This window comes from Syngnathoides biaculeatus, chromosome 7 (genome assembly GCF_019802595.1).
Source record: "Syngnathoides biaculeatus isolate LvHL_M chromosome 7, ASM1980259v1, whole genome shotgun sequence".
In the NCBI taxonomy this organism is placed as follows: Eukaryota; Metazoa; Chordata; class Actinopteri; order Syngnathiformes; family Syngnathidae; genus Syngnathoides; species Syngnathoides biaculeatus.
In genome coordinates, this window is record NC_084646.1 from 397,813 (window position 1) to 422,960 (window position 25,148).

The following is a 25,148-nucleotide window of genomic DNA, read 5'->3' on the forward strand; positions in this document are numbered from 1 at the left end:
TGGAAGTGCTCTATCTCAACAAATGGCACTGACCTATGGGATCCCTGAAGGGTCAGTCTAAAGCAGATAAATAACTGGATGAGTCAACATGTTCTCCCATCCATCCATCTATCCATCCATCATCTTCTTAGCCACTTATCCTTACAAGGGTCGCAGGGGAGTGCTGGAGCCTATCCCAGCTGTCAGCGGGGTATGCCCTGAACTGATTGCCAACCAATAGCAGGACACATAGAAACAAACAGCCACACTCACAATCACACCTAGGAGCAATTTAGAGTGTCCAATTAAGGTTGCATGTTTTTGGGATGTGGGAGGAAAATGGAGTGCTCGGGATAAACCCACGCAGGCAGGTCTGGGACTGAACCCGGGTCCTCAGAACTGTGAAGCCAACGCTTTCCAGCTGATGCCACTAAACCTCAACAGAACTGACACAATTGTTTTTGACAATAAAGAAATGAGAATTGCTGTTAGTAAACACCTGGACTCTCTTTTTGAACAACAAATCTAGAGTGAAGGCTTGTATGTGCCAAGCTGACCAGGAAAACCTCATCCATGCTTTTACCTCAAGTAGACTCGACTACTAAAATGGTTTTTTGATTGGACTCCCCAAAAAGAGCATTAAACAGCTGCAGCTCATTCAGAATGCAGCAGCTCGTGTTCTGACCAGAACAAAGAGGTCAGAGCATATAACTGAAATTCCAAAGTCCTTACACTGCCTTCCAGTCACCTTGAGAATTGATTTTAAAGTTTAAGTCCCCAATGGTTTAACTCCTGACTACATGAAAGAAATGCTTATGGAATACAATCCCAGTAGAGCTCTGATATCGACTGACTCAGGTCAAATAGTGGAGCGCAGAGGCCAGAGCAAACATGGTGAAACTGCATTTAGCTATCACGCTTCACAGAAATGGAATAAGTTGCCAACAGAGGTGACATCAGCCACAAATGTGAATGTTTTAAATCCAGGTGAAAAACTCTTCCTTTTTCTCAAGCTTTTTGGAGTATTTCCAATTTTAATGACAATTCTTCCACTTTTTCCACCGTTTTAATTGTACTTTGTTTATTTTTATTTTTCATATATACTGCATTTTGAGGCAGCACGGTGGCTCTGCTGTCAACTGATCAACACCTTGTGGTGAGTTAGTTCCTTTGGTGGGGGAAGATGCCAGTCCCATCTGGCAGGCCCAAAGGTGTCAAAAGGGTCTGCTGGGAATGGCTGGGAGAATGCCCCGTCAGAAATGTTTCAATTTCCAATCTGCTCATGTTCCGTGGGAGATGGAGACATTGAGTCCGAGTGGACTATGTTTGTGGCTCAATTGCTGAGGCGGCCGACTGGAGTTGTGGCCGTAAGGTGTTTGGTGCCTGTTGGGATGGCAGTCCCTGAACCTATGGCTGGATACCAATGGTGAGGGATGTCATCAAGCTGACAAAGGAGTCCTATCAGGCATTTTTGGCTTATTGGACTTGTGGGGCAGCTAATGCAGCTTTGGTGGTCAATGAAGCAAAAACTTGGGCCTGAGAGGAGTGGGGTGAGACCACGGAGAAAGACTTCTGGACGGATTTGAGGAAATTCTGGTCCACCATCTGGTGTCTCAGGAGGGGAAAGCAGTGCATCATCAACACATCTTCCCACGGGGAAGCATAGTTTGGGTTCTCTGAGGTGGGTTCTCCTAACTCTAGGGTTGAGGTCACCGAGGTGGTTGAAAAGCTATTCCTGGCAATGCCCTGGGAGTGGATGTCCATAATTCCTAAAGGCTCTGGATTTTCTGGGGCAGTTCTGGTTGGCACGCCTCTGAAACATCACATGGACAGCAAGCACAGTGCCTCTGGATTGGCAGACTGGGGTGGTTCTACCCTTTTTAAAAAAAGGGGACTGGAGGGTGTCCTCAAACTACAGGGGGATCACGCTCCTCAGCCTTTCTGGTAAAGTCTCTCCAAGGGTGCTGAAGAGGAGGCTCCTTCAGGAAGTCGAATCTTAGATTCAGGAGGAATAGTGTAGTTTTTGCCCTGGCCGTGGAACAGTGAACCAAATTTACACACTTGGTAGGGTCTTCAAGGGTGCATGGGAGTTCACCCAACCAGTTTATATGGATTTTGTGGACTTAGAGAAGAAAGGACCTTTCCGACTGGCGATCTTCAGCTCCCCCCTTAGCAACAGTTGCCCACAATCTTCCAAAATGGCGAGTGAACAATATATGTTTAAGGTGGATTCTCTATCACGTATTCCGGGTAAAGTTGCGGTATGTTTTTTTGCCTAATGCGCCAGACTTGTCCAAGAGGGTTCTTCAGAGAGGTCTCAACTATTTCACGGAAGGATATGTTCATGGAATTAAGATTTTGGACGGAGCAGGACGCAATGTGAGAGTTACAGCTAAATGTTGGCGATCGATGCTTAAAAGGTTTGCGCCTCACAAACTTCATATAGAACTCCAATAGGATAAAATAGTGGAATCATACATGTAAAGTAGGGTGAGTACTTTTCTTGGTAAGATCACGAGTAACATCATTGTAGTCTTTATAAGTAAGTGGGTGTATTCATTTGACTTGGCTCATAATGGAAAGTCTGAAAAGTCCAATGTGAGACAAAAAAGCAAATGGACATTTCTCTCGCATGACATCGCGCATTTACGGATCACAAACCCGACTCGTTGACATAAAACTTTACACACGTCATTCAGGAAGTCAGTGTTGCACTAACAAAGTGAAAGTTCTCTTGCAATAAAGCACTGATAATAATGAAATCAAACTCAGAGAAGATATTTCTCCCTCACTTACCTTCGAACACACAGCCCTGTGTTTGTTGATATTTTTCACACTGAGTTGTACGTGAGGTCTTCCACAAGCTTTAATCCATCGGAGACACTTCGCCAACTGTGTTTTAGGCTTTGGAAAATTAATCAACCGAGCCCCTTGTAACCTAGCAGGATATCTTTTGTCAGAATTGCATGTTCCCCAAGCGCATCTGAGGACCATTTACCTCCTAACATTAACTTTTCAAAACGCACCCTACCGACAAACAGTGTTGTTTGTGGGACATGGTTGCGGGAGGGGCGGGACAAGCCAGGGGTAAAGACAATCCGGCTATCTGATTAGCTGTTATTGTATGAGTGATTGACATGTCGGAAAGGTCCATTATCTACATTCAACCGTGTCCCTCGGGGTGTCCTGTGGGGGTATGGAGTATCAAAGATGCTGATACAGGCTGTTTGGTCCTTGTATGACCAGTGTCAGAGGCACAGAGGGGGTCCGGTTTGATGGCCACATTTTTATCGTTCTGCTTTTTGCAGATGATGTGGTTCTGTTGTCTTTATGATGATGTGATTGCTGACTCTCACTGGAGTGGATTGAAGATGTGGCAACATGGCAACAAGATGGCAGCCAACCAGTGCAGGTGCCTTTGTTATGTGCCCCCTGGTATTGTTTACGTCTCGGGCCTCAATACAGAAGAGATGACTTGCTAACCATCAGAGAGTTTTCTCTGGACTTTTTCTTCAACAACTCGTCAATTCGCTGAAACTTTTCCTGGAGTTACTGATATGCACTCTCTACGAAGCATTGCGTTCAAGACGGTGCAGAGGCTCCCAATTCCTGCACAAATTCAACTCAGCTGGAGGGGACACAGACTGACGTGTCCGTCAATTCATCTCACGGATCTATGATCCCTAATCAACGAAATAGATGAACTTCAATGTCAGATCAAGACCTGCAAAGACTTTGGAAGTTCTGCCACCCTGTGCTTCATGGAGTCTTGGCTTTGTGGACACCTTTCAGATGGAGTTGTTATGCTAGCTGTCATTCATCTAGCACAGAAATTGGAAGATGGTGGAATATGCTCCTATATCAATGCAAAATGGTGCATGGACGCTTCAGAGCTCAGCAAATGCTGCAGCCTACTTTTGGAGTCGTTGTTCTTGAACTGTAAGCTGGACTGTAACCTACTGTGGGTCAGAGACAAAGAAGAGGAGAAAAGTGGATTTGTCGGCAGAAGAAGAAGAGGAATGCACAGAGCCTAGAACCGAGTGGAGGGAGTTTGAATTTTGGGACTATGACAGGAAAAGCTCAGGAGTTGATTGACATGATGATTAGGAGAAAGGTTGATATATTGTGAATCCCAGAGAGCTTGTGGAAAATTAGTCAGGCTACAAGTTTAGGGGCAGGTTTAAATTATTTTACCATGGAGTAGATGGGAAGAGATATGTCGTAAGGGTTATTTCAAAGGAAGAGCTGGTTAAAAACGTCTTGGAGGTGAAAAGAGTATCAGATTAAGTGATGAGGCTGAAAATTGAAATTCTGGGTGTTATGTATAATGTGATTAGTGCCTATATCCCACAGGTAGGATGTGATTGAGAGTTGAAAGAGAAATTCTGGAAGGAACTCGATGAAGTAGTTCTGAGCATCCCAGACACAGAGTCGTGATTGGTGTAGATTGTAATGGACATGTTGGTGAAGGAAACAGGGGCGTTGAAGAAATGATGGGTAAGTATGGCATCCAAAAAAGGAACTTTGAGGGACATATGGTGGTGGACTTTGCAAAAAGGATGGAAATGGCAGCGATGAACATATAGTGACCTACAAAAGCGGAGGTAGAAGCACACAGGTTATATGCAGATGATGTCATCTAAAGGAGGTTACTGACTGTCAGGTAGTGGAGAGTGAAGCTCGACACTATAGGATGGCGGTGTATAGGATGACTCTGGTGGTGGAGAGAAAGATTATGAAGACAAAGGTGGAGCAGAGAACCATTTGGAGGAAGCTGAGAAAGGAAGAATGTCGTGTGGCCTTTTGGAAAGAGGTGAGACAGGCTCTCGATGGACTGGAGGAGCTTCCGGAAGACTGAACTAATACAGCCAAGGTGATCAGAGGGACAGGAAGGACAGTACTTGGTGTGTCTTCTGGTAAGACAAGGGGAGAAGGAGACTTGGTAGTGGAACCTCAAAATACAGGAAGTCAAGTCATACAAGGAACGAGGTTAGTGAAAAAAAGTGGAACACTGAGAGGACTAAGGAGAGGTAGAGTTGCCAAAGCTTAAACAAGAGGCATATGACGACCTGTACACCAGGTTGGACACAAAAGGAGAAAAGGATCACAACAAGTTGACCACACAGAGGGATAGAGATAGGAAGGATGTGCAGCAAGTCAGGGTGATTAAGGATTGAGATGGAAATGTGTTGACTGGTGCAAGTCGTGTGCTAAATAGATAGAAAGAAGAGTTCCAGAAGTTGATGAATGAATAAATGAGAGAGAATGAAGAGTAGAAGAGGCAAGTGGCAATGATTAGTATGGGGGAAGTTAGAAAGGCACTAAAGAGGATGATAAATGGAAAGGTGGTTGGTCCTGATGAACCTGTGGAGGTATGGAAGCAATTTGGAGAGGTGGCTGTGGAGTTTTGACCAACTTATTTCACAGAATACTAGCAGGCGAGAAGATGCCTGAAAAATAGAGAAAAAGTCTATGAGTTCCTATTTTTAAGAACAAAGCCATTTTTGCAGAGCTGTGGGAACTATAGAGGAATAAAGTTGATGAGCCACACAATGAAGTTATGGAAAAGAGTAGTGGAGGCTAGACGCAGGACAGAAGTTACTGCAAGTCACAGTATGGTTTCATGACTAGAAAGAGTCCCACAGATGCATTATTTCTCTTGAGGATTCATTCATAATAAAGGAAAAGTCAGAAAGAGCTTTGTGGATTTAGAGAGAACCTTTGACAGAGTACCGAGAGAGGAATTGCGGTACTGCATACGTATGTCTGGTGTGGCAGACAAATATGCTAGAATAGTACAGGAGATGTATGAGGGCAGCAGAACAATGGTGGGCTATACCGTAGGTGTGACAGAATAATTTAAAGTGGAGGTGAGACTACATCAAGGTTCAGCTCTGTGCCCCTATCTGTTTGCAGAGGTCATGGATAGTCTGACAGATGATGTTAGACTGGAATCCCCCTTGGAAAATTATGTTCTCAGATGACTGATGATGCAGTGAATGCAGGAACCAGGTGGAAGAAAAAATAAAAATGCACTGGAAAGGAGAGGAGAGAAAAGAAAGATTAGCTGAAGTAAAACGGAATATACATGTATGAATGAGAGGCGTGAAAGGGGAAAGTTGAGGCCCCAGGAAAAAGAGATAGCGAGGGTGAATGACTTCAAATACTTGAGTGTGGTAAGGAAGTGAAGAAATGGGTCCAAGCAGGTTGGAACAGCTGGCAGAAGGTGTCCAGTTTGTATATATATATATATATATATATATATATATATATATATATATGTATGTATGTATACACACATTTCGATACGATATTTGATGTCTTATGTTACACATTTATATTTATGACGGTAATGTGTGTCCCCAACCTGAACTCTATGACCTCCTCGGTGACCGTGTATTTTCATCGTTAGCGTAGCATGTTTGTTGCTCCTGTACCAAAAATCAGAAACGACTGCCCGTGAGTTTGTTTTAACTTAAACCAAGACAAAAAAATGTCGACCACAACGGCTAGTTGAGCAGCTGCTTTTAAAAGAAATGTGGACTTTCATGCCAATGACGCCACCAACCCGAAAGTAGCGCTGCAGTCTGAAACAATGATAGCTCACCTCAATGGCTTCAGGTGGGTATTAAAACAACGTGAGCTCAAATTACTTAATACGAGCGTCATGGGCACATTAAAAAAATGAAAATAAGGGAGAGTGCACACAATTGAAATTGTCGCTTTTTTTTTTATGTGGCCATTACCCTTGTTTCTACATAGTTTGAACTCACGTTGTTTTGATAGCCACTTGACGCCATTGGAAAGCTCAGTTGGTGTGGCCCTGGTACGGCATTAGAACAACGAATAAACTAACATAAACAAAGAACAAGAGGCATTGAGTTAATAGGAACGATTCCTGAAAGGAGTCTCAGATGTGCAAGATGCAGAATATTCTTCATGTAGAACAGTTAAAGACGGTGAAAAGTCTGCGTATCGACCGTAAGTGGCGAGCCTGGAGCTTTGTTGTGGCCAACAGAACTTGGCATTAAACACTCTAAAGACTGTAGAGATGATAGTGGACTTCAGGAGGCATCCTTCACCACATCTGCCCCTGATGCTGTCCAACTCTCTTGTCAACCCTCGAGACCTTCAAGTTTTGGGAATTACAGTCCCACAGAACCTGAAGTGGGAGACAAACATCAACTCCATCCTAAAAAATCCCAGCAGGGGATATACTTCTTGCGGCTTCTAAGGAAGCACAGCCTGTCACAAGTGCTCCTGAAAAAGTTGTACAAAGCAGTCATCCAATCAGTACTGTGTACCTCCATCACAGTCTACTTTGAGGTTGCCACAAAAAAGGACAAACTCCAACTGCAACAGACAATCAAAAACGCTTAACGGATTGTTGGTAGTGCTCTACCAATTATTGAAGACTTGCACGTCACTTGAACTAGATCCAGAGCAGGTCTACAACAACACGATACCTGTTTATAGCTCTCGACGGTTGACAAAAGACAGTTGTACAGCGTCAGGGGCAGATGTGGTGAAGGATGCCTCCTGAAGTCCGCAATTATCACTCCAGTCTTCAGAGTATTCAACAGGAGGTTGCGTTGGCCACACCAAAGCTCCAGGCTCACCATTTCCATTTCCCACAAACAGGATCCTTGCATAGGTTCCCTCGTTGTCGAAATGTGCAAGGGTGACGTTCAGACCCATGTTGACGGCATCATCTGCAGACCTGTTAGCTCGATGGGCAAACTGCAGTGCGTCCAGCTGTGGACCTGTGACGCTCTTGTGGTAGTCCAGCACAAGGTGTTGAACGGACTTCATGACCGCAGATTTCAAGGCAACAGGCCTGTCATCATTAAGACCCGAGACTGCTGCTTTTTTGGGGACCACTATGATGGTTGAGTGTTTGAGCAGGTTGGTGCTTCATACATTTCTACACACCTTTTGAAGATCTTTGTGAAAAAAGGAGCACATTGGCCAGGACAGACTTTAAGGCAGGAAGGGGACACAGGGTTGCGGTCTGTCGGTTTTTGATCTTTTGTTGTATGAAGAGCTGCCCAATGTTACTTTCATGAACGGTGGAGTGGAAGGTGTTGCGGCTTGTGGTACTGCTTGGTGGGTGTGTGGTGTGAAAGTGTGTTTTTCAAATCTGCAGGAAATGCTATTGAGGTCGTCGGTTAGCCTGCTATTGTTTTATACTGGGGGCGGGGCGGCATCGGTTGTCATTAGTGAGCGATTGTAATCCGTGCCAGACTGATTTGGAGTAATGAGCGCCAATATGTTTTTTCCAGTTTAGCTGCATAGTCCCTCTTTGCAGTGTTAATTTCTTTAGTCAGTTGGTTTCTAGTGCTTTTGTAGAGGGCCCATGCAACCTCTTTAGCCTGGCGGAGTTGCCTAAGTCTGGCTCTAAACAACAGGGCGCTATTATTGAACATGTGAAAAGTTTTTGTTGGTACACACACACTCTTCACAGATATTGCCATACGTTTTAACAGTATCTGTTAATTGATATAGGCTGCTTGCAGAATTTTCCAAGACACTCGTCTGTGAAGTCGAAGAAGCTTTGAAGTTGTAATTTTGCCTCATTGGTCCACTTTTTAACGGATTTTACCAAAGTCTTTGTGCACTTTAGTTTTTGCCTGAATGTAAGTATTAAGTACAACAAGCAGTGATCGAAGGAGCCAATGGGTGCGCGGGGGATTGCACAATATGCGTTTTTGATGGATGTGTAACAATGGTCTAGAGCAGGGATGCTCAATGCATTGATCGCGAGGCTGTCTTTGTCAATCGCGGCATGGACAGATATTCTGCATTGCTCGCAAAAACAAAAAAAACAAATCCAATGCAAATTGAAAGTATAACATACAGCTATTCAGTTTGTGGCATTTTGCAATGTGATTCAATGAGTGAGGGATGACTAGTTGTTACATCCAATGGCACAATTCAAATGCGTACTGTAAAATATGAAAAGAGTAAGCCACCGGTTTCTTTAGGCACCACACAGAACTTTCTCCAACAACAACCATACACTCATAATTACAAATGTTACATTACTTACGCAGCCCATCAGTGAGCAAAGACGAGCTAGACATGCTGCTTATGTTTACTTTTGATATTAATGGAGAAAGTTAAAAAAGAAATGCTGTTTTAAGATGCAATGAATGTTTGATTATATGAATAATCGAAGAAAAAGTGGTTAAACTGGATGAGATTTTCTCTTTTCCGAGTGGGAAAGGTCCGGTCTGAAGCCAAAGTAGAAAGTGCAGGATGCCTATCTAGGATAATGAGCGGTGAATCTGTTTTTTTTTCTCAATCTCGTTTACCTGCTCAGCACGCATTAGCAGTGCTGTGTTCATGCTACCTTGGGGCAGAATGTGAACATCTGCGAGAATGAAAGAGGCAAATTCACCCGCCGAATACAATGGCATACAGTTCAAGAACAACGACTCCAAAGCGAGCTGCAGTGTGTGCTGAACTGTGAAACGTCTGTGCGCAATTTCTCATTGATATAAAAGCATATTCCACGGCCTTTCGATTTCTGTACTACCTCCGATATGCAGCCCACTCGAAATAGATGAAAGCTGGGTAGTGTCATAGCACAAAGCCAAGTCTCCGTGAAGCACAGGGGAGCAGAACGTCCCACGTCTTTCCAAGTCTTGATCAGAAGCTGAAGTTCATCCATTATGTTGGCTTGGGAGCATAGATTCGTGAGATCCTGCCCCAAACAGAGGAGTTCAAGTATCTTGAGTTTTGTTTATGAGTGAGGGAAGAATGGAGCAAGAGACAAACGGGCAGATCAGTGCAGCACCTGCAGTGATTGTATCGATCCGATTTGATAAAGAGGGAGCTAAGTCGAAAGGCGAAGCTCACAAATTACCAGTCGATCTACATTCCTACCCTCACCTACATTCACGAGATTTCGGTCATGACCAAAAAAAAACAAGATCCCTCACACAAGCAGCAGAAATGAGTTCCTTTTGCAGGGTGTCCGGCCTCACCCTTGGAGATTGGGTGGGAAGCTCGGACATCCCGGAGGGACTCTGTGTCGATCCTCTGTTCCTCCTGATTGAGAGGAGCCAGATGAGGTTGCTGGGGCATCTGATCTAGATGCCTCCCGGACACCTCCCTGGTGAGGTGTTCTAGGCACGTCCCACTAGAAAGAGACCCTGGGGATGACCCAGGACATGATGGGGAGACTATATGTCTCGGCTCCCCTGGAAAGGCCTTAGCATCCCTCCTGAAGAGTTGGATGAAGTAGCTGAGGAAAGGGAAGTCTGGGTTTCCCTGCTAAAGCTACTGCTCCCCGTGACCCGACCTGAAAAACCGGTAGAAGATGGATGAACAGATGGATGGATTCTAAAACCTGATTTTAGTTAGCCCCATTCTCAGTTAGTTTCTCTTGCCAATTTGATGCAGTCTTTCGATTTGCAATGTGCATTTCACAAACTTACATTGCATTGCTTCACTCGGTATGTCAAGGGCATGGCCAAGCCAGTGCCTTGGGCGGTGCTGCCTGCGAGGGGCATGGCCAATCCATTGACCTGGGCACTAACGCCTCTGGCAGCTGTCACACAGCTGATCTGCATTGGACACTGCTTAGAGCAGTTATTTAAGCCTTGAATGTGTCATCGGCTTCGCCAATTTGTTGTGTTGCATTACTGCATGTTAGATTCTCCACTATAGTGCGTAAATTCGCAAGCTTTGCATAGCATGAATTTGTCACAGCGTATCTGTGCCTTTGTAGTCTTGTTACGTTTTTGTTAATTTTTCCTAGAGTTGCCCCATAGTCATCGGCCCTTGCTTAATGTTTTTGGACCTTGCCTGTAGCCTCACGTGTTTGTGTCTAAGCCTTCTCGGACTATTTAAACTGTATATCAGTTACGAATAAAACCTTTCTCAACACCATTGCCTTTGCCTCAGAGTCCTGCAATTGGGTCAAGTTTTTGTTTTGTTTTTTTGTAATTTTTTTTTCACAAAAATCAGCCCCGAAATGCCAGATAGTGGATGTTCTCTGTTCAGTGAAACATATTCAAGAACAATGGGGTGTCACAACAGCAAGCACTGCAGGCGTGGCAAACGCTGATTGGCTGTCAGTTTTCTGGCCGGGCTCGTTGGAATGTCGGCGCGAGAGAGGAATTTCGATAATACTTTTCCAATTTATAGATGTTTCTTGGTGAAATCTGTGGAAAATTCAGGCATCAAAAGAAACACTGAACCCTCATCTACAAACTTTTCATGTGTGCTCCCATTCCTATAATTTTGGGGAGAGTATTCCCTTAAACTATCAGAAAATTTTATCTTTTGAATAACTGAGCTTATACTAGTTACATATTTGCAATTGGCTGACTTCTTAAGAACTTATCGAGTGACATCTTTTTTTTCTCCAGCTCATGGTTGAATTGGTGTTTTTTATTTTGTATCTTTTTGAATAAGTCATTCACAGTTAGACAATTTATTTAAGCAATGACATCAGGGCATTTGTAAGTCAATTAAAGTGTATCTAAAGTCAATTTTTGAGCACAAGTTATCTTATCTAGACGGAAATATGTTCAACTGTACCATAAAATGCATATCTTGTTTGATGTTTTTACCGAAAAATATCAGTATTTATGAATTAAAGTTCGAGAACTTTGACCTAGTTTCTCATACCAGACAACCACCCCCTTTTGTGTGGCTAACCTCTGACGTCACAATGAGGCAACCTGTTGTTGTGTAACTAGCTTTTGCTCGCAGCTCACCGCTTGTTGAGGCCGAGGAAAAACCAGTTTCGAGAAATCCTCATTGATTGTAAACTAAAATCAATCCGTAACAATGGTGGAGAAGTGTGTGGTTCAGTTTTCTCGCAATTAGAATTATCCTGGTCACAGTTTACATTATTATCCCAAAGGCCCCAGCCTCAGAAAACAGTGGGTCAGGTTTGTGCAAACGAGAGCTATTTTTTCCAAACTGAGTCAGCAGTCTGTCATATGCAGTGAACATTTCACCCCGGACTTTTTTACTGTTGGACTCATGTTTGAGATGGGTTTTAAATGTTAAAACCTGGATCAGTGCCTACAGCCAGTTTTGACACCTGTGAACAGATCAGTGTTGCCAAAGGCACCAAAGTGAACTTGGATCAGTCGCTGAACCTGGACACAGTCCGACAAGCTCAGAACCCCATACCCCACAGAAAGTAAAAACTGCAAAGAGGTTTTGTTAAAAGACAAGTTGTGGAGGTATGTTGATCATATTTTGTTTTCTGAAAACTTTGAACATTCTTGACATGGTTGAGTGAAAGCAGCATCTGTCGTTCTTCTACAGCAAACCATGACCATTCTCAACTAGAAAAACTGGGATAATATTGTATACAAACCTTTTATTATTGAAAAATGTAATGACAGCTATGCAAAATGTAAACAAAAAAATGCCTGTGACTCCATCCCAAACAGTATCACAAGGAAGTACTGTATTTCTGGCAAATTACAAGCTTATGTTCTGATGTGTGCAGGGTTTTTAACTTTAATAAAATACTATGTAGTATTAATACTAGCAGTATGACAGAATAATCACTCACAGAATAGCTAACTAATGTACATTCTCTGACTCGCAAATTAGATTGTATACTTCCTTGGGAAACTTGGTCGAGTAAGCAAAAACTGCGACAGTTATCACCATCGTGTGGATTTTAAGTGGGAGAAAACAGTATTTGTAATACATTTAATTAGATCAGTGAATTAAACTCTTTCCTTTGTTACTGCATTGTCATATGGAGATTTTATCAAGATATGCTGCTTGAACACTTCATCCAAAGTACGAAGCAAGAGCTGATTGAAATGAATTGTGCTCTCAAGGAGACCCATTTTCAACTTATCAAAAATAATTTGTGCACCATGAAAGTGATTGAAATAAACCTGTGCTTATCTGTACATTTTTTCTCATTTTATAAACTTTCAACCTTATTTTTCTGTATTAATTACAGGTGTTTTAGGAAGCATCTTCTGCACAAGAGGTTCACATCGAACCAGCAGATGCTGAATCTCCATCTTTGATACATTCCAAAAGTTGCCAGACTGAACAAGTGTCTGTTCATGAGAAAGGAACACACATATCTTTCTAACAGCAGAGAGATACTGCAACGTGTATTCCAACCTCATATTGAAAGACTGAATAAGCATTCAGTGAAAATGTTGTGACAGAAACATATTTTTACACTATGTCAGCATACAGTTCAATAAAAATGCTATGATTTTAGCTCTGTGGTGTATGTTTACTTCATATACAAAGATATATTAACATTTACACAAAGACAAAACAAAAAAAATTCAGAATGTAGACCATTTAAATCCTGTGTACTCTTAGCCATCTGCCACAAATCTTAGACACACAGCAGGATGGAAGAGGCACACGGTTATTTCTGCCTACAATTCCCCAACACCATCTCACAAACTGTCTATAAGCAGTATAGACCTGAAAATAAGAAAATATACTCACATGACAATTCTCCAGAATGGAGGGAAAAAAAGAAAATCTTTTCACATTCACAAACTTCTGAAACTCAAAGTCCAGTACACGCAACCATCCACCCCATTTATATTTCTATTTTAATCATTTAGTGCGCAAACAAAACCACAAGATACCAGTTTACAGGATTCAGTATAAAGTTTAGTGGTTTTGCTCATGACCTCTTGGGAAAATTGTGACTAAAATGGGGATGGGTGGTTCTGGGTATTGTCTGGTTATGGCATCAGTTTACCACGTTAAAATACATTTATGGTGAAGCAACTTATGACCAGCAATTGCTCTCAAATTGACATGACAACTATTTAAATACATTTCATTCATTAAAATCCTTATTTGTGAAAATATACCAACTTGGACTAAATACATGGCATTTGCATAATTTTAAAACAAGACCGCCAACTTCATGTATTCATTCAGGATAGTGAAGCCATTTTCATTTATCATTAATGGCTAAATAAAAAAAAAGACCAACTTCACAAATGCTAACCAGTCATTGTTTCCAAAACGACGTATGTCTTCCTCCCTGGGTCTGACTGCAGGCTCGGCACCTTCATTGCCAGCTATTTCGTCTGAATTTGAATGTGTGTTCTGTTGAGCTGTCTCAAATTGATAACCTGTACAAGGCTCGTATTAGTCACCGTCTTCATGGGACCCTTCAGAATTATGTTCATCGTTCGAATTATCAGAAAATTCATTGTCTTCTTTAATGATAATTCGGACTTGTTCGCCAAATACTCAATACTTCAGACTTCTTGCCAATGGCAAAAAGTCAGATTATTGTCTGACAAAAATACATCAGAAAGCACTTGGGTTCCAAAGTTTTATTGGGTTTTGGAGTGTCTTGTGGTCCTAATACAGTCATACCTCTACGTAGACTGGAATTTCAAAGAACTTGAAGGTCTCTACAGTTGACAGAAGACAATTGGACAGTGTGAAGGGGCGCTATGGTGAAGGATGCCTCCTGAAGTCTGCAATCATTTCTACAGTCTTTAGATTGTTCAATGCCAGGTTGTGTTGGCCACACCAATGCTCCAGTCTCGCCAATTCCTGTCAATACACAGACTCATCGCCATCTTTGATGAGGCCGATGACTGTGGTGTCATCTGCAAAATGCAGGAGTTTGACAGTCAGGTGCCTTGAAGTGCAGTCGTATGCGTAGAGCAAGAGCAGAGGGGATCGGATACAACCTTGGGATGCCCCAGTGCTGAAAGTGCACATGGATGAGGTGGTGTCCCCTAGCCTCACCCCCCATGTACTGTCCTTCAGGAAGTTGTATATCGACTGGCAGATGGCAGGCGAGACGCTGAGCTGGAGAAGCTTGAATGAGAGGATTTCAGGGATGATGGTGTTAAACAGAGAGCCAAAGTCCATGAACAGGATCCTTGCGGAGGTTCCCTTGTTGTCGAGATGTTCAAGAATGATGTGCAGACCCATGGTGACGGCATCATCCACAAACCTGTCAGCTCGATAGGCAAACTGCAGTGGGTCCAGCTGGGAACCTGTGATGCGATAGGTGGTCCAGTACATGGACTTCAAAGGACTTCCATGACCACAGATGTCCTGTAGTCATTAAGACCTGAGAGCTGCTCTATTAGGACCGGTATGATGATGGAGTGTTTGAAGCAGTTTTCATACTTCACACAGTTCTAGAGACCTGTTGAAGATCTGTGTGAAGAGAGGCAGGATGGGGACACAAAGTCTGGGCCTGGCACTTTGTTGATCTTTTATGTTTTGAATATCTGCCTCACATCCCGTTCATTGATGTCAAACGGTGGAGTTGGAGATGTTAAAGATGTTGAAATGGACTGATGGAATGGTGAAACTTGGTGGGTGTGGGAAATTAAAGTATCCTTTTCACATTTGCAGTAAAAGCTATTGTTGTCGACTGGGGCAGGGATTGCCGCTTGTAATTAGTGAGTGATTGGACAGGGAAGTGGCCTGGCCACGCCTGACAAAAAAGGCCTGATAGCACTCTTTGTTCAGCTTGACGGCATCCCTCACCGTTGGTGACACCCACCGTTTTGGGGATTGTCACCATGACAGGCACGGACGAACAGCTCCAGTTGGCCCCATCCACAATAGCAGTTTGGAAAGGTAGTCAACTCTGACTCAAAGTTCCCCGCCTCCCATGAAACATGGGTGAAGTGCCGCTGTAGGCAGCATTTGAAACTCCTACCAGTTGTTCCTGGAAGACCCTCATATTACATTTGGGCATGCCAGTTTTCCCCCACAATCGGAGCCAACTCACCACCAGGTGGTGAACAGTGGTTAGCTCCACCCCTCTCTTCACCCGAGTCTCCAAGACATGTGAGCCGAACGCCGATGACACTATCACAAAGTCAATCATCGAAAGTGCCCTACGGTGTGTATGGACACCCTTATGCTTGAACATGGTCTTTGTTATGGTCAATCAATGGTATCCATAGTAATTCAACAAAACAAACTACGCTCAGGTTCTGATCCAGGGGTAGGCATTCCTCCCAATTTTGCTCTTCCGGGTCTTCCTCTCATTGCCCACATGAGCATTGAAGTACCCCACGGAACAATTGAGTACCCAGCAGGAGCTCCCTCCAGCACCCCCTCCAAGGCCTCCAAAATGGGTTGGTACTCTGAACTGGTTTTTGGTGCATAGGCACTAACAACAGTCAGGACCCATCCCTCCACCACGCAAAGACAGAGTGAGGCTACCCTCACCCATCCACCAGAGTGAACCCCAAAGATAAGCCGCCAAGCCAGAGGGCCATAAATGTACCCACACCTGTCCGGCGCCTCTCATTATGGGCAATTCCAGAGTGGAAAAGTGTCCAACCCTTCTTAAGAGGACTGGTACCAGAGCCCAAGCTGTGTCTCCAAAAGGGGGGGCTGAACATATCTAGTCAGAACTTCTTGACACCATCGGACATTCCTCGACATAGTTTCTGTAGGTGGGGATCGGATTACCAAGGTCCCCATTTTCGGCCACCACCCAGCTCACACTGTACCCAACCCATAGGTGGGGACGCTATGTGAAGGAGGAACCATGTTCTCCTTTCAGGCAGTGCCTGGCTGAGCCCCATGTGTACAGATGCTTGTCTTTGAGCACTATCTCCAGGCCTGGCTCCGGCGAGGGGCCTATGGAAACTTAGATTCATTATTTGTATTTGTCATCGGGATTTATAAAGTCGAACTTTTTTTGAGGGCACAGTGGCTCAGCTGGTAAAGCATTGGCTTTACAGTTCTGAGGTCCCCGATTCAATCCCGGACCCGCCTGTGTGGAGTTTGCATGTTCTCCCCGTGCCTGCATGGATTTCTTCCGGGCACTACAGTTTCCTCCCACATTCCAAGCACATGCAACATTAATTGGTCACTCTAAATTGCCCCTCGGTGTGATTGTGAGTCCGTCTGTTTCTCCAAATGTGCCCTGTGATTGGCTGGCAAACACTTCAGGGTGTACCCTGCATCCTCCCCGTTGACATCTGGGATAGGCTCCAGCATACCTTCGTGATGATAAGCGGTGAAGAAAATGGATGGATGGATATATACATATATATTTATTTATTTACGTATCCATTTATTTATTTATTTATTTCAATTCTTGTCAAATTTTTTTTACATGATTGAGACTGAATATTGTGATAAATCCCGTCCTCAAGCGTCACCTTATTGTGGTGTGTTTGTGTGTCCTGGTGATCCTCGGAGTTAAGTTGTCTGGGCTTCACGCCCCTGGTTGGGTTACCCATGGCAAAAAGGTACTAGGTGAGGAACCAGACAAAGTAGAACTCCAAAACCCCTATAACAAGTGCAAATGGTGGGCTTGGCCGAAAGCCCAAAAGGGTAACATGGGTCCCCCTTCCCATGGGTTTACCACCTGTGAGAGAGGTCATAGGGGTCAGATGCGATGTGAGCTGGGTGGTGGCCAAAGGCGGGGACCTTGGCGATCTGATCCCTGGCTACAGAAACTTGTTTGAGGGTCATGGAATTTCACCTCTTTGGCAGGGAAAGAGCCTGAGTTGGTGCGTGAGGTCAAGAAGTTCCGATTAGACATAGTTGGACTTGCCTCTATGCACTGCTTGTTCTTTGGTACCACTCTTCTTAAGAGGGGTTGGACTCTGTTCCACTTTGGAGTTGCCCAAGGTGAGAGACGCTGAGCAGGTGTGGGCAAACCTATTGTACCGCTGCTCGGGGCCTGGACGTTGGGGTTTACCCCGATGGGTGAGAGCGTAGCCTCCCTCCGCGTGCAGGTTTGTTTGTGTCTATACACCAAACAATAGTTTAGAATACCCACCCTTTTGGGAGTCTTTAGAAGAAGTGCTGGAGAGTGCTCCCAGTGGGGACTCCATCATTCTGATGGCGGATTTCAATGCTCACGTGGGCAATGACAGTGAGACCTTTTTGCAAAGTCCACCACCATCTGACCCTCAAAGTTACTTTGCTGGATGCCTTACTTACCCATCACTTCTTCATCGCCCGTTTTCTTCGCCAACATGTCTATTGAAATCTGCACAAATCATAACTCTCTTTTTCACTGGGATGCTCAGGACTACTTCGTCTATTTCCTTCCATAATTTCTCTTTCAACTCGAGGTCACATCCAACCCGTGGGGTATAGCCGCTAATCACATTATACATAATACCCTCAATTTCAAATTTCATCCTCATCGCTCGATCTGATACTCTTTTCACCTCCAATACATTCTTAGCCAGCTCTTCCTTTAAAATAACCCCAACTCCAATTCTCTTCCCATCTACTCCATGGTAAAATAATTTAAACCCTGGTCCTAAACTTCAAGCCTTACTCACTTTCCACTTGCTCTTCTGGATGCACAATATAACAACCTTTCTCCTAATCATCATGACAATTAACTCCTGAGCTTTTACTGTCATAGTCTCAACATTCAAAGTCCTTACACACAGCTGTAGGGTCTGTGCATTCCTCTTCTTCTTCTGCTGACTAAGCCGCTTTCCTCCTCTTTTTTTACCTTCGACCTACATTATCTGAATTTCTACCTACACCTTGTAGATTTACAGTGCCGGGGGCGGGCGTATTTATCCCATGCCACAACCTATCCGTTATGGAATTTGTTTGATGAACGCTCATATATGTTTGGCACAGTTTTACGCCAGATGCCCTTCCCTAACCCTCTGGATTCATCTGGGCTTGGGACCGGCCCACAGGTTGCACAATATTGTGTTCCCCAATGGGCTGCAGATTGTAAAAAAAGCAATGAAATAAAGTCAGCACATAAGGTACACAATTCACATACAACCGAATCCATGTTAAAGTTAAAGTCCAAATAGAAGCAGTCAAATAAATTGATGTTTTCCTCCTTGGCAAATATTTGATTACTGATGCGTCTTGTTGTTATGCAGCGACTTGACACGGCAGGACTTGGTCGATGACCTGAAAAGAGCTGGGACTACTGTTTCCAAGGGGACTGTTGACAATACACTAAGACGTCATTGTTTGAAATCATGCATGAAACGGAAGGTTCCCCTGCTTAAACCAGCACATATCAAGGCCCATCTTAATTTTGCCAATGACAATTTGGATGATACAGAGAAGGTTTTGTGGTCAGATGAGACCAAAATTGAACTTTTTGGTCATAATTCCACGAACCGTGTTTGTTGGAAGACGAAGGATGAGTTCCATCCCAAGAACACCATCCATGTGGGTGGTAGCATCATGCTTTGGGAGTGTTTTTCTGCACATGGGACAGGACGACTGCACTGTATTAAGGAGAGGATGACCACAGCCATGTATTGTGAAATTTTGGGGAACAACCACTTTCCCTCAGTCAGAGCACTGAAGATGGGTCGTGGCTGTGTCTTTCAACATAGCAATGACCCGAAGCACACAGTCAGGAAAACCAAGGTGTGGGTCCGTAAGAAGGAAGTGTAGGAGTGGGCCAAAATTCCTAATGCAGTGTGTTCAAACCTGGTGAACAACTACAGGAAACGTTTGACCTCTGTAATTGCAAAAAAGGCTCTTGTACCAAATATTAACATTCGTTTTCTCAGGTGTTCAAATACTTATTTACAGCTGTATCACACAAAGAAATTGTTAAAAAAATCATACATTTTGATCTCTCTCACAGTGGACATGCACCTACGATGAAAATTTCAGACCCCTCCATGATTTCTAAGTGGGAGAACTTGCAATATAGCAGAGTGTTCAAACATTTATTTTCTTCACTGTATTTGAAGTGCCACTGCCCAACAGATATAACAAAAAATACAATCAGGAGGATAGTCAAGACAGCCAGCCACTCACTGCTGTAAGCACAAGTAGCATTTGCAGTTAGCTATTGCTCGCAGTAAGTCAACCAGACCAAGCAATCAGTCATTGTCATAATTATTTGGTGGTTTGTAAAATACCATCCATTCATCAATTTCCCAAGCCGCTTATCCTCACAAGGGTCGCGGGAGTGCTGGATCCTATACCAGCTATCGATGGGCAGGAGGCAGGGTATACCCTGAACTGGTTGCCAGCCAATTGCACATGGAGACAGACAACAGTCGCACTCACAATCACACCCAAGGGCACTTTAGATTGTCCAATTAATGCATATTTTTGGGATGTGGGAGGCAATCAGAGTGCCTGGAGAAACCCCATGCAGGCACAGGGAGAGCATGCAAACTGCACACAGGGGGGCAAGTATTGAACCCAGGTCCTCAGAACTGTGAGGTCAACATTTACCAGCCTTTCCGCCAAGCCGCCTTGTAAAATACCAAACTCATTAATTTTGTCTTCAATTATGTCACGGATATGTATTTTTCACCTTTCCTCTTGAACCTCATGGCAGGGCAAAATGGTGGATGTATATGCATTTTGTGCTGGACTATTTTTGCTGTTCAGTAGAGGAGTTTGAAATACAGTAGTTATTCTGTTAATTTTTCCCCTTATTTTTTCATTATTCTGATGTTTATTGAAAATGGAGCTGGACAGAAAAGGGCATTTAGGGGACAAATAGAGGGACAGAAAAGACAAGGGGACTAGAACAGGATTTGGGAAATGAGCAAGGCAGTGCTACTTTTGAGTGATGAAGTGGGATACTTTTTCTTTTTCTTCTTCTTTTCCTTTCGGCTTGTCCCGTTAGGGGTCGCCACAGCGTGTCATCTTTTGCCATCTTAGCCTATCTCCTGCATCTTCCTCTCTAACCCCAACTGCCCTCATGTCTTCCCTCACCACATCCATAAACCTTCTCTTTGGTCTTCCTCTCGCTCTTTTGCCTGGGAGCTCCATCCTCAGCATCCTTCTACCAATATACTCACTCTCTCGCCTCTGAACATGTCCAAACCATCGAAGTCTGCTCTCTCGAATCTTATCTCCAAAACATCCAGCTTGGCTGTCCCTCGAATGAGCTCATTTCTAATCCTATCCAACCTGGTCACTCCGAGCGAGAACCTCAACATCTTCATTTCTGCCACCTCCAGTTCAGCTTCCTGTTGTTTCTTCAGTGCCACCGTCTCTAATCCGTACATCATGGCCGGCCTCACCACTGTTTTGTAAACTTTGCCCTTCATCCTAGCAGACACTCTTCTGTCACATAACACACCAGACACCTTTCGCCAGCTGTTCCAACCTGCTTGAACCCGTTTCTTCACTTCCTGACCACACTCTCCATTGCTCTGTATTGTTGACTCCAAGTATTTGAAGTCGTCCACCCTCCCTGTAGCCTCACTCTTCCCCCTCTACTTTTCTCATTCACGCACATATATTCTGTTTTACTTCGGCTAATCTTCATTCCTCTCCTTTCCAGTGCATGTCTCCATCTTTCCAATTGTTCCTCTGCGTGCTCCCTGCTTTCACTGCATATGACAATATCATCTGCGAACATCATGGTCCAAGGGGATTCCAGTCTAACCTCATCTGTCAGCCTATCCATTACCACTGCAAACAGGAAGGGGCTCAGAGCTGATCCCTGATGCAGTCCCACCTCCACCTTAAATTCCTCTGTCACACCCAAGGCACACCTCACCATTGTTCTGCTGCCATCATACATGTCCTGTACTATTTTAACATACTTCTCTGCCACACCAGACTTACGCATGCAGTACCACAGTTCCTCTCTTGGTACTCTGTCATAGGCTTTCTCTAGATCCACAAAGACACAATGCAGCTCCTTCTGACCTTCTCTGTACTTTTCCACAAGCATCCTCAAGGCAAATAATGCATCTGTGGTACTCTTTCTAGGCATGAAACCATACTGTTGCTCGCAGATACTTACTTCTGTCCTGAGTCTAGCCTCCACTACTCTTTCCCATAACTTCATTGTGTGGCTCATCAACTTTATTCCTCTATAGTTCCCACAGCTCTGAACATCCCCTTTGTTCTTAAAAATGGGAACTAGAACACTTTTCCTCCATTCTTCAGGCATCTTTTTGCCCGCTAGTATTCTGTTGAATAAGTTGGTCAAAAACTCCACAGCCATCTCTCCAAATTGCTTCCATACCTCTACCGGTATGTCATCAGGACCAACTGCCTTTCCATTTTTCATCCTTTGTAGTGCCTTTCTGACTTCCCCCTGAGTAATCATTTCCACTTCCTGGTCCTTCACTCTTGCCTCTTCAACTCTTCCTTCTCTCTCATTTTCTTCATTCATCAACTTCTCAAAGTATTCTTTCCATCTATTTAGCACACTACCGGCACCAGTCAACACATTTCCATCTCTATCCTTAATCACCCTAACCTTCTGCACATCCTTCCCATCTCTATCCCTCTGTCTGGCCAACCTGTAGAGATCCTTTTTTCCTTCTTTCGTGTCCAACCTGGTGTACATGTCTTCATATGCCTCTTGTTTAGCCTTTGCCACCTCTACCTTTGCCCTACGTCGCATCTCGATGTACTCCTTTCGCCTCTCCTCAGTCCTCTCAGTATCCCACTTCTTCTTCGCTAATCTCTTTCCTTGTATGACTCCCTGTATTTTGGGGTTCCACCACCAAGTCTCCTTCTCCCCTTTCCTACCAGATGACACACCAAGTACTCTCCTGCCTGTCTCTCTGATCACCTTGGCTGTCGTCGTCCAGTCTTCCAGGAGCTTCGGTTGTCCATCGAGAGCCTGTCTCACCTCTTTCCGGAAGGTCGCACAACATTCTTCCTTTCTCAGCTTCCACCACATGGTTCTCTGCTCTACCTTTGTCTTCTTAATCTTCCTACCCACCACCAGAATCATCCTACATACTACCATCCTATGCTGTCGAGCTACACTCTCCCCTACCACTACTTTACAGTCAGTAACCTCCTTCAGATTACATCTCGTCTGCACAAAATATAATCTACTGCGTGGTTCTACCTCCGCTCTTGTAGGTCACTATATGTTCCTCCCTCTTCTGGAAATAAGTGTTCACTACAGCCATCTCCATCCTTTTTGCAAAGTCCACCACCATCTGCCCTTCAAAGTTCCTTTCCTGGATGCCGTACTTACCCATCACTTCTTCATCGCCCCTGTTTCCTTTACCAATATGTCCATTACAATCTGCACCAATCACAACTCTCTCCCTGTCTGGGATGCTCAGAACTACTTCATCTAGTTCCTTCCAGAATTTCTCTTTCAACTCTAGGTCACATCCTACCTGTGGTGCATAGCCGCTAACCACATTATACATAACACCCTCAATTTCAAATTTTAGTCTCATCACTCGATCTGATACTCTTTTCACCTCCAAGACATTCTTAGCCAGCTCTTCCTTTAAAATAACCCCTACTCCATTTCTCTTCCCATCTACTCCGTGGTAGAATAATTTAAACCCTGCTCCCAAACTTCTAGCCTTACTACCTTTCCACCTGCTCTCTTGGATGCACAGAATATCAACCTTTCTCCTAATCATCATGTCAACCAACTCCTGTGCTTTTCCTGTCATAACAACATTCAAAGTCCCTACACTCAGTTGTAGGCTCTGTGCATTCCTCTTTTTCTTCTGACGCTGGATCCGGTTTCCTCCTCTTCTTTGTCTTCGACCCACAGTAGCTGAATTTCCACCGACGCCCTGCAGGTTAGCAGTGCCGGGGGCGGGCGTTGTTAACCCGGGCCACGACCGATCCGGTATGGGATTCTTTAGATGAACGCTCATATTTGTTTGGCACAGTTTTTACGCCGGATGCCCTTCCTGACGCAACCCTCTGCATTTATCCGGGCTTGGGACCGGCCTACAGATTGCACTGGTTTGTGCCCCCATAGGGTTGCATTAAGTGGGATACTTTTTATACTGTATAAACAAGTATACAAACTTCCGAGTTGCTATTTTATATTACCTGTGCTATTATTAGTGGTTCCAGCACAAGCACTTAAAGCTTATGGCATGTTTTTGGAACTTATGAGTGAATGAACACCTTATCACATGCAATTTAGTCAGCTAGTGTACAAAGTTGCTGAGCCAGCACATTCAGGAAGGGTGGACCTGGTCCCCTCCACCCACAAGGGGTGCCCAAGCCAGCGAGCCCTTCCCCCCGGGCGACCAAGTCAGCGGTACGCTACCTACTCCTCAGGACCCAGGGCAGTCACTCAGCCCAAATGAAGTACCATGACCAATCTCAAATGGAACGGCATATGTACTGTACCATTGCTGCCGCCACTAAGCATGGGGGCCTCAGCCACCAACGCAGGAGCCAGGTGCTACATGAACACAGGAGCGAGCTTCGACCTAAAAAAAAGTTACATCCCACCAAAAGCAAAGGGGGCCAGTAGAGGGGATGGAAGGTGGGGACTCAAATTTGAGCAAATTTGGTAATCTGTAATTCAAGATGATGCACCTTTGAAATTAGCAATAATGTTAAGAGTCATCAGTGACATCATAAGTAGAGCATGATCATGTCTATAAAGTATTTGCCCCCTCCTGATTTATTTTATTTTGCATATCTATCACACACAAAGGTTTCAAATCATCAAACCAATTGTAATATCACTTAGAGAAAACCCAAAGACGTACAAAATGCAGTTTTTTTTAAATGACAATTACATTTTTTAAGGAACAAAAATAAAATCCAAATCTTTCATGATTATCTGTGAAAAGTAATTATTAAATCACAAAGTCACTGTGACTGACCACAAATTTGGTATGTAGTTTGAGCTCACGCTGTTTTGATACCCACTTGAAGTCATTGTTTCAGACTGCCACACTACTTCCGGGTTGGCGGCATCATTGGTACGAATGATGTTTCTTTTAAAGGCAGCTGCACAACTAGCCTTTGTAGTCGACATTATTTGCCTGAGTTTGAGTTTAAAAAAAAAAAACTGTGTAACATAAGACATCGAATATCGTATCGAAATGTATATGTATAAATTTTTCATCACTCTATGTACCTGTATACGACTATAGAATGTGATTTGTTATTTAATTTTTCACTCATATCTAAATATAATGCACTCTATTAACTTTTTGAAAATATTTTTGGAATAATGTGTGCATTGTTTTGGAGAAATTATGGTACTATTACATGGCACTGTATGAACCATTAATTTTCATACTAAAAGCAAAAGTATAATTTTCCTTTAGCATTTGAGTTGAGGTACAATGGTTTTTAAAACGTTTTTTTTTTTTAATTAATGACTATATGGGTGTGTTTTTTTAAAACAAATGAATATGAGTACCCAATGAAAAGATTTCCTGTATATGTTACCATTAAATTGGTTGATGCGTCATCAAAAGGATTTTGTCAACACATCTGTAAAAATGGTGACCAAGACCACCTAGAAGTGATAT

The 25,148-nt window shown here is 43.7% G+C and overlaps 1 protein-coding gene across 16 annotated transcripts in view; it reads left to right on the plus strand.

Annotated features, from left to right (window-relative positions):
- nlgn1 (neuroligin 1) overlaps positions 1-25,148 on the plus strand; it is a 290,450-nt gene that overhangs the window by 105,977 nt on the left and 159,325 nt on the right. The window lies entirely within an intron of this gene.